The following is a 13,660-nucleotide window of genomic DNA, read 5'->3' on the forward strand; positions in this document are numbered from 1 at the left end:
TTGAAGTCAGTGGAAGCTTTTCCACACTTCACTGGGTGTTGGTGCACAGCCTTCAAGCATATTTCCTTCTTCATCTGAGATTTTCCATCAACACTAACATTTTTACTGCCCTTCCCCCCATTCTCACAGCTGCAAACTGATCTGGGATCCTCTCAAAAAATGGAGAAACCTTTTCCATGGTTTTCATGGAACCCAAAAGCCAGCTCTGAGGAGCTGTATGGAGAACTGTTGTTAATAACTCATGATCTTAATGAAAAAAATAGATGACAGACATTCAACACTGGCATTTGATTTACATCAGCGAATACTGTGTTCTGTGTTAAAGGCTAGCTTTGCAAGGGAATAGGCTAGAAACTTTCCTAGCTCTCCCCAATTCAGGGGAGGAATGCGTTGTGCACTTTATATCCCTCCAAGACCTGCAGACATGGAGGAGGAGACTCCCATTGGCATCAGTGGGATTTGGATCAGGTCCTTAGTATGAGAGAAGAGATTTAAGCAGGGTGGATTGACTTACGTCAAAGCAACTGAAAACATCTATTTTAATCATGATTTAAATCAACAGGCAGGAAACCTTGATTTTAATCATGTTTTGCATTTGTACTTTTTAGTTATTTTCCTAAAGAAAAATTGATTCTCACTGGTTAAAATATGTTGGTTTGCAACAAAACATAGTGTTTACACTGAATTTGATGTTTCTTTTTGCTAACTAGGTAGAATACATCTTAGCTATACACATTTATTTAAGCAATTACATAGCTCTCTCATTTCTGACCCAGGTATTTCTGGGCTTTACAGTTCCCTGACTATACGTGATATCCCCAGCAAAAAACAGTCTGACTAAGCAGGCCTGCTTCGCTTCTCTCCACAGAGCGGGTATATAGGGTAATAGCCACAGTTAAATTACCACACAGCTCTTTCTAACCAGGCACATTTATTCTTAAGGTAAAAGCAACACAGAGAAAACATATTAAAACAATAAAAGAACCTACACACCTGCTAATAAGCTTACCAGAAATCACCCCCAGCCAGGGGTTTTCCTGTGGCCACAAGTTCATAGAAACTTTTGCTCAGAACAAGCCGCCTCAGTCTTATGGACTCTTAGGGGGCCAAAGTCCTGCTATCCCTTCCCTAAGGACTGGAGCCTCCCTTATATGAAGGGTCCTCAGGGGTGAAAGTAACTTAAAGGACTTACCTGTACGCCAGAGTCCTGACCAGGGGTGTGGCCTCTACTGGAAGAGGTGTGGCCTCAACCGGAAGAGACGGGGCCTTTAAAGATTTAAAGGCCCTGGGGCTCCGGCTGCGGCTGAGAGCCCTGGGGCCTTTAAATCACCCCCAGAGCTTCCAGCTGCAGAAGCGGCTGGGAGCCCCAGGGCTCAGGGGCGATTTAAAGGGCCTGGGGCTCCAGCCACCGCCACTGCAGCAGAGCTCCAGGCCCTTTAAATTGGTGCCCGAGCCCAGCTGCCAGTGGCAGGGCTCCAGCGGTGATTTAAAGGGCCGGGACTCCCCGCAACAACTGGAGCCCTGGGTCCTTTAAATCACCCCTAGACCCTTGCCATCGCTACCCCAGGGCTCCAGCAGCGGGGCTCGGGAGGCAATTTAAAGGGCCTGGGGCTTTGGCCGCTGCAGGGAGCCCTGGACCCTTTAAATCGCCAGCCTGGGGAAGCCAGTCCAGTCTGGTATGCCGTACCAGTCCGGACTGGCTTACTTTCACCTCTGGGGGTCCTGTCCATTTGCTGGATCTGAAAGAAGTGCCTGAGTCAGTTTTAACTCAGGTTATTTAACCAAGAGTCCTTTCTTTGTCTGTTGGTCCCTAGAGAATGAAGTATGCGAGCCTCTCTTCAGCTGGTGATAGCTCTCTGGAGCTCTTACAAGCTAAGTGAATCTGCCTAATCACTCACCACTGGCCTTAGTTCCTGGAGGGCTGTGGTCCCTCTCCCCCATGGAATTTCACACAATCCCTCAATAGCACATAAACATAATTCAGTAAGATTTGTCCAGGATATTACAACATATTGTCATATCTATCACTTATAGGTTATCATGATTTAAAATTTTAATTTTAAATAGGTTTGTTTCCATTTTTTTAAAAATAACCTTGTATTTAATTTAAACAAAAAAAACCCCAATTTTTAAAAAATGTATTTTTATCCACCCTGGATTTAAGCACGTAACTGTCATTAGTATTTCTAATTACTGCTTTAAAATATCCCGAGTCTCATAAAAAGGAATCTAACCAGAGCAGGATGTTCTTGTTCCCACAGTCACCTCTCTGTTTTGTTGTTACCTCTAGAGAGTTGGGCTTTATTAAGCTCAGTTTAAAAAAAAGAATAGAATCTTCAGCTGAAAAGAACAGAAACAGAACAATATGCTCTGCAATAGGTCACTAGATTAGGAATCAGGAAGCCTGGCTTCTATCCCTGGCTCCGCCACTGACCAGCTGTGTGACCTTGACCAAGTCACCTCAATTCTCCGTGCCTCTGTTTCCCCTTCCATTCTTTGCCTGTCGTATTTAGACTATAAACTGTCTGAAGCTGGCACTGTCTGTGAGTTTGTACAGTGCCTAGAACAGTGGGGCCCTGATCACAGTCAGGGCTTCCAGTCACTATTGTAATACAAATAATAATGTACACAGACTAAGGCCTTGTCCACCCTGGGGACACTGGCCATTGTTAGCCAGCCACTGGTGTAGTTTCACCAGTGCAAACCCCTAGTATATACAGTACAAGCAAGGCCACTATAAGCTGTGATATTAATTGTATTGGTGCAGACTAACCTGGTTTCAAATAAGGGGAAACTGCACCATTACAAATAACAGTTTATGGTGACTTTGCTTGATTACACTGGTGCATCCATCTTGGTGGCTGTAACCAGGCCAAGTCCTCAGTGCAGGCAAGCCCATAATATTCATCCATTTCCCTCCATGTTTCTCACCAAAACATGTGGGAGTTTGTTTGTTTGTTTTTTTGCTATAACTCATTTTCTTGTGGCGGCCAGAAGAGAACACAGGAGAGAAGAATTTTTTGCTGCTACTTCTAATTGCCTCTTATTAACAAATCTCCCAGGAACAAACATTACAAGTCCCATTTTCCTCTAGCTCACAGAGAGCTACTGAAATATTAGTAACAGGAAGAAGTGCATGTGTCATTTCTATTACTCATTAATCAGATTCCATTTACTTGGGCAGCCCTGTGCTCCTTTCCAAGAGTCCCAGTGAATATCAGCCTATGTCATCTCGAATGGAACAAAATTATTACACCCGATATGTAATCCTCTCATAGAAGAAATAGCATAATGAGTCCCATTGATGCATATGACCAATTCACCCTCTTTAAAATGAGGAAAGCATTGGAGTACACCACTAGCGTACCACTGTGTCCGCTATCCTGTCAAAATTCAACTTGCCTTCCAGCAAACTAAACCCACTCACTTGTTGAAAAATAACTGCGTATGGTTCTTGTTTTGAGCCTGTCACAAACTACAGGAGTTCTGAATCCTAAATTACCTGAAGTCATTCAGTTTAAGACACAACTAAACTTTTATAGCATTGTATAAAAATCCCAGAAAGAGCTAGCAATTGAGGGGTGTACAGTGTTATTTGGGACACTGACCCCAATCTCTGGTTACTGACCCTTATCTTGCTAGCTCTACTACAGAAAGCTCAAGTAGCTGTGGAAAGGCAACTATGAACTGATCTAAGCTTTGGCATAGACAGTAATGTTATTCCCATTTAAATGATGCCATTGTAAAAAGGTGATCTTAGATTAAAAAGAACATGAAACTATCAGCGTAGAGCTACTGATTTTTTGTCTCAGGAAGGTGTCTCTGTTTAGATTTGCAGACTTCTTCAACAAGATGGAGTCAGCAGGAAGGGGCTATGAGGAAAAGAGCAGCACTAGGAAAAGAAATCTTAAAAATCGTACCCTCTTGTCATAGGCTAACTCCTGCCATCCCTCCTCAGGTGAAACCTCAGTGGCTTTACGTCTGCATTATACAGGCATAATGCTTTCAGTAGGGGCCACTCAAGCTGTGCTCTCCCTCTTCCCAGCCACCATAGCTCAGTTTCCTAGAAGTCATAATTGTAGCCTTAATTTATTAAATAAAATCCCCCGGATATCTGGATATTTAGTCCATGATGTGAATGCTAAATTACAGACTTTGTGGGGGGGGGAGGAAGGGGGGAGAAGATGTAAGAGAGCTGTTGACAAAGTATGTGAATTTAACAGTAATAATCACACTCAGCACTTATCATCCAAATATCTAAAAACATCAGAATCATCCCTGCTTCATGGGTGGGAAAATTGAAGCATAGAGCAGTTAAGTGACTTGACCGAAGCCACAAAACAAGCCAGCAGCAGAGTCAGGACTATAACCCAGATCTCTTGACTCCCTGTCTTGTGCTCTCACTTACCAGACCAAGCTGCCTTCCATATGAAAATTAACTGGAGGCAGAATGTGATACCCTCATTCACGTTTGGTAGTACCTTATTTTGCAAATATTCCTTTTCACTTCAGTGGGAAGTCATAATGGAGTAAGGCATTACTCAATGTGAGAACAGGCATCATGGTCTGGCCCCCTAGTGAGGATCTTACTACCACTGAAGTTTTGCTACTGACTTCAGTAGGAGCAAGATCACTCCTCTGGCCAGATTGTCAGCTGGTATGAAACCGCATAGCTCCATAAATCAGTACTTCTGGATCCACTTACACTAGCTGAGAATCTGGCTTGTTATTGGCAGTAGCAACATTCCTGTCTCTGTTTTTTTTTCAAGCAAGATTTTTATGCAAATTATTTCCTCAAGATATTAGTTAGCATGTATTTGTAAACCTGCAGCCTTAGGTTTTCAGATATATTGTTTTACATCATGTTGGACTGAAATTTGCACACATTGGTAGCCTACAAATTAATTCCTTCACAAAACATTTTTCCTAATCAAATTCTTCTCTGATTTGCATAGAGCCAAACAGAAACTTTGGTATTTGCTACACAGAACATATTATAGAAGACCAATACATAACAATATAATATGGACCATTGCATAACACGCTGTAGAAAGATTACTGTATAGTAGGCATGAAAAGATTACGTGAGAAGTAAAAGACAAGGTGGGTGAGGTAATATCTTTTACTGAGTACCTTTCCCAGACCTGAAGAAGAGCTCTGCATAGCTGGAAAGCTTGTCTCTCTCTCCCCAACAGAAGTTGGTCCAGCAAAAGATCACCCACCATGTCTCTCTAATATTCTGGGACCGAGATGGCTATAACCTCACTGCCTACAACAGTGTAAGAGTGGCAGCTGACTTTGTGCTCCATGTACTCTATATTCAGTACTCAGCGAGTGACCAGCATGTGGAGTGCTGACTGGGGAAGACCATAAGGTTATTTTAAATACATATTTGTAATATGGAAAACTCTACTAAAATGACAACATTTAAACCACAATTTCAAGACAACTTTATGTAGATGGAATCATAGTTAATCACGTTTAGCTGTGGATAAATACACAAAGTATTTTCTGTAAACATTCATAAGACAAAAAGGATTGAATTTGCCTCACCTGAGTTATTCTCTTTTCCTTGTGTTCACTTTCTGCAAATGTTCTAGCAACCCTTCCTGTTCCCATTAAACCCAATTGCTTAACACCCTTGATCATGGGCAGACTATTAAAGCTTGTTTCTGCCCCACTGAAGTCAATGGAAGCTTTGCCATTATTTTAATTGGCAGCAGGATCAGACCTTGGGTCTTGTGTCCCTTCTGTCTGTGAATTACCAGTCAAATTAGACAGAAATATCATTCTCCTACGCTACTGCCTGCTCCAAAGTCCATTGAATCCAATGGGAATCTTTTTCAGGAAATAAACTGATCACCACAAATTGTTTGAACAGCTGTCATAGTTCTCCTTATCCCTATTTTACAGGGAGAGAGACTTAGAAACACAGACAGATTAATTATTTGTCCAATTTACACAGTAAGTGGCAAACCCACCTTAATTGCCAGTTTGCCGCTCTAACCAGTAGGTGATGTTGCCTCAATCTGAAGACAAAGAAAATTAGATATCAGGGTTTAGAATCCAACCTATAACAATAAGAACATTGTGTGAGCAATGATGATCCTCTATGAAAAGACATGGGTTGAAATCCTATGCTGTTCTGCATAGGTTCTTATACCACCCTCATCACCATAGGATCTGAGCCCCTTCCAGCAGTGCATTAAGCAACATGACTGACATCTGTCACCTGGAATTCATTTTCTCTCACACTCTCTCCAGGGGGAGAATTGTACGTGCAATGGAGTTTTTTGTTTTGGTAGGGCTTTGTGTTTGTTTTTTGTTTACACACTGCTGTGTGTCCATGTTAGAGAGGGGAGGGTGGAGAAGTGCACCTTACACTGGGAAAAGAGGGTGGTGAGGCTTGTGATTGTCCTAATTTTCTGTGGGGGTTCATTCTGCTGTCTCAGACTGGCTCCCCAGAAAACTCTGTCTCTGGACAAACAACGATTACCCTTATGGTAAGATTGGGAGGTTTGCTATTGACTTCAACGGAGCCAGGATTCCACCCAGGAACTTTATAGGATCCTCCTGCAGTTTATAGAATCCATCTGCAGCAAAGCCTCCAAACAATGGGTGATGTTACACACCACAGAAAGGGCGCTTTTGCTTTTGATAAAGTGGATTATAGCATTTGTGCGTTGCCCCCCACCCCCAACCACCTCACCTCAAAGAAACCTCCTATAAAATGGGACGCATCTCTCTCTTTCCTGTCTAACAGATCCATGATTCCTCTCCCTCTGCTACCTGTTGATCACAGACCTAGAAAGAACAATGCCTGTTATTAATTTCTGTACGTCAGCAAAGCACTGCCCTGGCTTTACAGAAAGCAAATGGGAGACACTGGGATTCAAAGCAATTACCCACACATGCTGATCCAGGAATAGAACAACTCATGATGTAAAACTCTTTGAGCCTGCTGAAATGGATGGGCCCTCTTTGAGAATGGACTCAAAGGAACAGTGTTTTTCTAACTGATGAATTATAATGCCAGACAGACACATTACAGAAAGAAATAGGCATTTAAGGCACACATAATTCCTCAAAGAATACAGCTCAGCCCACAACTAACTGGGTTTACAGTTCGGTTCAATGGCTGTCAATACCCGCACTATACAAATTGTTCCAGCACCCCTGCAGATACAGTGATATTCTAAATGGACCATATATTGCCATCATGCTACCCAGGGGATTGCCTCTGGAGTCGTTAGGAATTGTACATACAGAATGATGGCAGAAAACATAAGGTTACGTATCATGTTACCAGCACTGGACTGACTATACTAGTGCTGGTGGTAATGCAAAGCCCCTGGGCATGCCCAGTATGAATGAGGGGAAATATTCTGTGTCATGCCTCCAGGAGGTACAGCACAGAACACACACAGGGTGAAGGGGGCAATGCTAGCTTTAATCCATCCTTGCATTCTCATTCTGGACTGTCACCTAGGCTAGGGAATGACCCCGATGTAAACTAGAGAAGCCAGAGACTCTTGTAATGTACAGAAGCTCCCCAAGGGCTGCCTATAAGCACGGAATTACCAAAGCACTCAAAACATACACTTCTGCCCCCAGTACAATGCCAGGGCTTGCAGGGAGATAGCATGGGGCCACTTATGGTGCCCATACACAGTGCCTGCATTGAGGAAATCCTCCGCGTGAGAACTGTGGGGCTTGCACAGTCCATGTACACCAGCTGAACAGCATACAGAAGCTGCAGTGGAGGTGAGAAGCCCTGCCAGCATGTTTCCAAAAGCCTGAGCAGATTTGGGCCGAGCAGACTTGGGGGTGGCCTCTTGACTGGTTTAAAAAACGTTACAGTGGCCTTTCTAGAACAAAGAGTAAAAACTGGGGTAATCCCACTTGGTAGCAAGGCCTTGTAATTAAGGGTGTGTCTACATGGAAACATTTTTATGGATAAGATACAGAGGGACCTAGACAAATTAGAGGATTGGGCCAAAAGAAATCTGATGAGGTTCAACAAGGACAAGTGCAGAGTCCTGCACTTAGGACGGAAGAATCCCATGCACTGCTACAGACTAGGGACCGAATGGCTCGGCAGCAGTTCTGCAGTAAAGGACCTGGGGTTACAGTGGACGAGAAGCTGGATATGAGTCAACAGTGTGTCCTTGTTGCTAAGAAGGCTAACATCATTTTGGGCTGTATAAGTAGGAGCATTGCCAGCAGATCAAGGGACGTGATCATTCCTCTCTATTTAGCATTGGTGAGGCCTCATTTGGAGTACTGCGTCCAGTTTTGGACCCCACACTACAGGAAGGATGTGGAAAAACTGGAAAGAGTCCAGCAGAGGGCAACAAAAATGATTAGTTTTCAGAGTAGTAGCCATGTTAGTCTGTATTTGCAAAAAGAAAAAGAGTACTTGTGGCACCTTAGAGACTAACAAATTTATTTGAGCATAAACTTTCGTGAGCTACAGCTCACTTCATCAGATGTATTCACTGAATACATCCGATGACTCACAAAAGCTTATGCTCAAATAAATTTGTTAGTCTCTAAGGTGCCACAAGTACTCCTTTTCTTTTTAAAAATGATTAGGGGACTGGAGCACATGACTTATGAGGAGAGGCTGAGGGAACTGGGATTATTTAGTCTGCAGAAGAGAAGGGGGGGGGGATTTGATAACCGCTTTCAACTACAAGAAAGGGGGTTCCAAAGAGGATGGATCTAGGGTGTTCTCAGTTGTAGCAGATGACATGTCAGGCTTGACAAAGCCCTGGCTGGGATGATTTAGTTGGGGATTGGTCCTGCTTTCAGTAGAGACCTCCTGAAGTCCCTTCCAACCCTGATATTCTATGATTCTTTCTGTAGCTGTTTTTCCACTATAGCTATACTGGTATAACTGTACTGAACGGGTGTGTACACACTGCTTTGTTTATGCGTCCTTAAGCTACTTCCCTTGGGAATCGTTACATCTACACAGCTCTGTGCTTTTTCAGAATAACCACACAGCATTCTGGGCAGATATCCCAGAGGGCAATGTTCCATTGCTAGGCTCTATGCATTCTGGGATTTTTCTTACAGTGCATTGTGGGATATGGACCAGAATTTAAAGGACTTCTTGGATTTGGGGTTAAACTCACAAACTCCCATGATTCCTTTCTTGGTATCCTACAATTCATCTGGTTTAGTGATCCAGTGCCATTTTAAAACTGCTGTCAGGCAGCATGGAAGAAACACTGCTGAGCAGCATGAGGGTAGTGCAAGAGGAGAAGGAAATCAAGCCATTAGTCCTGCATGACATTATCTTGGAGAGACATCACTTGGTGGAGCATCACATTGGAGCGCAACCAACTAGGACTGTTTGGTGGGGCATGATAATGCTGCAGAACTAGATAACCAGCAGCAGTGGCAAAACTTTGGAAGGCTACTTTCTGCGAGATCTGTGCAGAGCTCAGCCTGGGGCAAGAGCAGTGGAACACCAACATGGGATTGCTCTTCAGTGGGGAGAAGCATGTGGCTATTGCCATCTGGAAGCTCACTATCGCCAGTAGCTACCACTCAGGTGTTGGTATATCAACTTTTGGGGCTGCGGTCATATAGGTTTGAGCTGCTATAAAGAGGTGGCTGCCGCCATGGGTCATAAAGCTGAGTGGTGCACAGGGGATTATTGATGGATTTGCATGGTTGGGGTTCCCAAGATGTATAGGGCTATCAATGAGACCCACATGCTCTATTATTTGCCCCTTCCCCACAAGACCTCAGAATTCCTCAACAGAAAGTGATATTTCTCCATTGTGCTACAAGGGTGGGTTGATCACCATGGTAGGTTCACCAGGTCTGAAAAGATCCATTATCTTTAGAAACTCATCTCTTTCATGCAATTGAAAATGGAACCTTTGCTCCCAAGACCACTATGTACATTAATGGTGCTGTGACTTCTACTTTCATTCTCAGAGACCAAGCATACTCTCTGCTTCTCGGATTTATGAAGCCTTCTACTTGACACTTGGATAGGAGAAAGGAGCTGTTTAGTTGTACCCTTAATAGCTTCCGAATGACAGTGGAATGTGCATTTGGAAGACTGAAGAGAAGATGGAAGGGTCTCATGACAAGGCCAGAGCTTTCGAGAAATATCTGTCTTGTATGATAGCTACTGGCTGTTGTCAAGGTTCCTTCCCCAGGGTACAGATGTGGAGACCTGCATGAAAACCTCCTAAGCTTACTTTTACCAGCTTAGGTTAAAACTTCCCCAAGGTACAAATTAATTTTACCCTTTGCCCTTGGATTTCCACTGCCACCACCAAACTTTATCTGGGTTTACTGGGAAACTTAGCTTGGACACGCCTTTCCCCCCAAAATCCTTCCAACCCTTGCACCCCACTTCCTGGGGAAGGTTTGGTAAAAATCCTCACCAAGTTGCACAGGAACACAGACCCAAGCCCTTGTATCTTAGAACAATGAAAAAGCATTCAGTTTTCTTACAAGAAGACTTTTAATAGAAGTAAAGGAATCACCTCTGTAAAATCAGGATGGTAGATACCTTACAGGGTAATTAGATTCAAAACACAGAGAATCCCTCTAGGCAAAACCTTAAGTTACAAAAAAGACACACAGACAGGAATAGTCATTCTATTCAGCACAGTTCTTTTCTCAGCCATTTAATGAAATCATAATCTAACGCATACCTAGCTAGATTACTTACTAAAAGTTCTAAGACTCCATTCCTGTTCCGTCCCAGGCAAAAGCAGCATACAAACAGACACAGACCCTTTGTTTTTCAACCTCCTCCCAGCTTTTGAAAGTATCTTGTCTCCTCATTGGTCATTTTGGTCAGGTGCCAGCGAGGTTACCTTTAGCTTCTTAACCCTTTACAGGTGAGAGGATTTTTCCTCTGGCCAGGAGGGATTTTAAAGGGGTTTACCCTTCCCTTTATATTTATGACAGCTGTGTTTTGCACAACATCTGTGAAAGCAAAGGAGAGAATCTAATCCATGGGGGAGGAGGCAATGGAGGGAAACTTTAGGAACAGCCAGAGAGAATGACTCTGCAAAGTACCTAGGGTCCTTCATTTTCAGTTTTTATTTTATTTAATTTTTCCTGTGAATTAATCGGTGTTCATTACTGCAACAAAAAAAAGCTGAAAATCGATGCAAAAAACTATTAATAATTTTTCTGCGTAAATATCAGGGTTTATTTTGGTGGATGAAAGGACAAGGGAAAAAGTATTCAGTAGATTAGTGCTTTGATTAACAGAATTAATTGTGGTTTACTGTAGAACTAAAACAGAACTCAAAACACAATGCCACCTCTGAGTTCAAAGTAAGAAAAAATGCGGCTTGAGAACTCAGAGTTTAACTGAAGGATATTCGCTTTGTATATTTTGCCATGATGTTTATAATTTGTATTTCAATGGTTATAAAGCTTTAACTTTTTGAATCTCAATGTCTGTCATTCAATAATTATTGTCTGATTCCCCGCATTATCTGACATCCCCCATAACTTCCCACAACTATGAAAATGTAAATTGGTTAAAAAGTTAAGTGCTTATAGTAAACATTGACAATATCTGTCAAAATTATTAAAAAATAACAAATCAAATTCTGCTAAGCCTACTTATAATTGTTGTGCATCATGAAATGCCTATGTAGCCACATCTGGCAAATTTACCTCATCTTCGAGAGTATGTTCGAAAACGTCAGAGTAGCTAAAAGCTCAGGGCAGTGATCAAACTAAGATGCAAAGTATGTTTTCTATTCCTATTTCTTTTTTTGTATCTCTTGGTACAGTGAAGAAGTCTGCCATACAATGTGATTGGCCGCTCTAGCAAGCCTTCCCCCTATTGGTGGGCTCAGTAAGCCCTTTCCTGATTTGTGGGTTCTGTGCAGCCTCCCTGGTGCTGCTCTTAACGCTTTCTTCTCCCTGTGTGGGGCAGCCGCCCCACCATAGCGCCTCATAGCACGCACGTGTACTGGGAGTGTTACCGCAGGTTTGGGTTTGTCCCTTATATTCTTATCATTTGGCAGGAGCTCCTTGGCTTTGGCATGGCACTGGGCCATATCCCGGAAGTTCTTCTTTTCCCACATTTGCTTTGCTAGCCACTTGTAGACCTTGGCATTCCAATGACTCCTGTGAAGCTGGGACTGGACATGCGCCTCTCTCCAGAAGCCAAGGAAATCCAGGATTTCTGGACAGAAACATGCTGAAGCATGGGGCGTAGCAACTGCAATCGATTCCAGCTATGTACATCTGGGTATGTTCCTGCATTTAAGGGAGATCAGTGCCATCCGGTCAAGATGACCCCAGAGCAATGGAGGGCACACAGATACACAGACAGGCCAATCCAGGTGTCAAGCAATGCAGTGTGGGATAGCATCAGCAAGACTGCCTGAAGTGGTATAGTTAATTTGAAATATGGACGTTCCTACCCAAACCTTATAGTGGCATAACTCATTCCAGAACAGTGTGATGCTGCTTGCAAAATGCATTCTTTAAGATGAGACAAAATGTCAGATAAGTTGGAAAAAGAACCTTTGTGGCAGTTTGTTGAAAAAAATCTAAACTTATACCAAAATGCCTTTCCCTTGTAAACAACTCCTGTGAAAAACTTGCCAAGAATTCATGATACTAAGCATGCTTAATTAATACTGATGGAGACATTAGAAGTGAGAAAGTATAAGAGGAAATATAGTAATGGTAGGTCATATCCAATAGTCTCATGATTCTCAACCTTTACATATCCCATATTACACTGTAGTGGGACCAGCCCCCAACCCTTCTCCATTTACCAGTATGGGAAGAACAGGGTGCTGGGGAGCCTCTGATGCCTGCTTGTGACTCCTGAACCCTGCTATATTCCTTACTCAGTCATTGCAGGTAGGGATGGCAGGATTTGGCCCAATAAGGTTAAAACTAGTCCAGGAGAAGCCTCGTGTCTGTCAGCACTGCCCTGATGAATGGGGTACACCACAGGTAGAGAATGTTCAATTTGCCCTTCATGGGATTTAATCCAAAATGGTGACCATGAGTTTGTGGGTCCTACTGGACACCAGTTAAAACCATATTCAGACTTGGAGCCAGTCAGGTGCCAGCAAAGCTCTGACTTTCCTGGCTGTGCTGCTGTATTGCTGAAGATATTAACAGTCTGCAGTCACTGGTCAAGCCTCCCTGCTGTGATAATACATGTCACTGTTCATGCAAGGTTCTTGGGAAAGGGGAGGAGTTTCAAGAGGTGCAAAGGAGGAGGCTCTCAGTCAACTCGTAATTTCCCCCGTCCTGGGCCAGCCAGGGTCAAAAATGTCTCCCACCATAAATTAGAGCAGACTAAGGACCACTCTAAATTGTGCCAGATCCAGCAGTCTAACAAGGACCACATGCCAGCCAGGAATAAGGCAGAGCACTATGAACTAAGCCCCTGGCATGTCCACCCCCATCCCAAGCATGCCCTCTCCACCCTGTTCCTGCTACACCACCAGAGGATACACAGACTGAGGCAAATCTCAGGCTGCTCCTGGGTGGCAGCTTTACACTTGGTTTTGTGCTGCTAAGACTGCACAAAGCTGAAAATCTGGGCCCCTGGATTTAACATAAAGAAAAACTGTTGCACCTATATAAAGAGTGCCAACCAGTCTAACCTCTTACTGGTCTATCCTGATCCCACTCC

The sequence above is a fragment of the Lepidochelys olivacea genome, assembly GCF_965140295.1.
Source record: "Lepidochelys olivacea isolate rLepOli2 genome assembly, chromosome: 2".
Lineage (NCBI taxonomy): Eukaryota > Metazoa > Chordata > Testudines > Cheloniidae > Lepidochelys > Lepidochelys olivacea.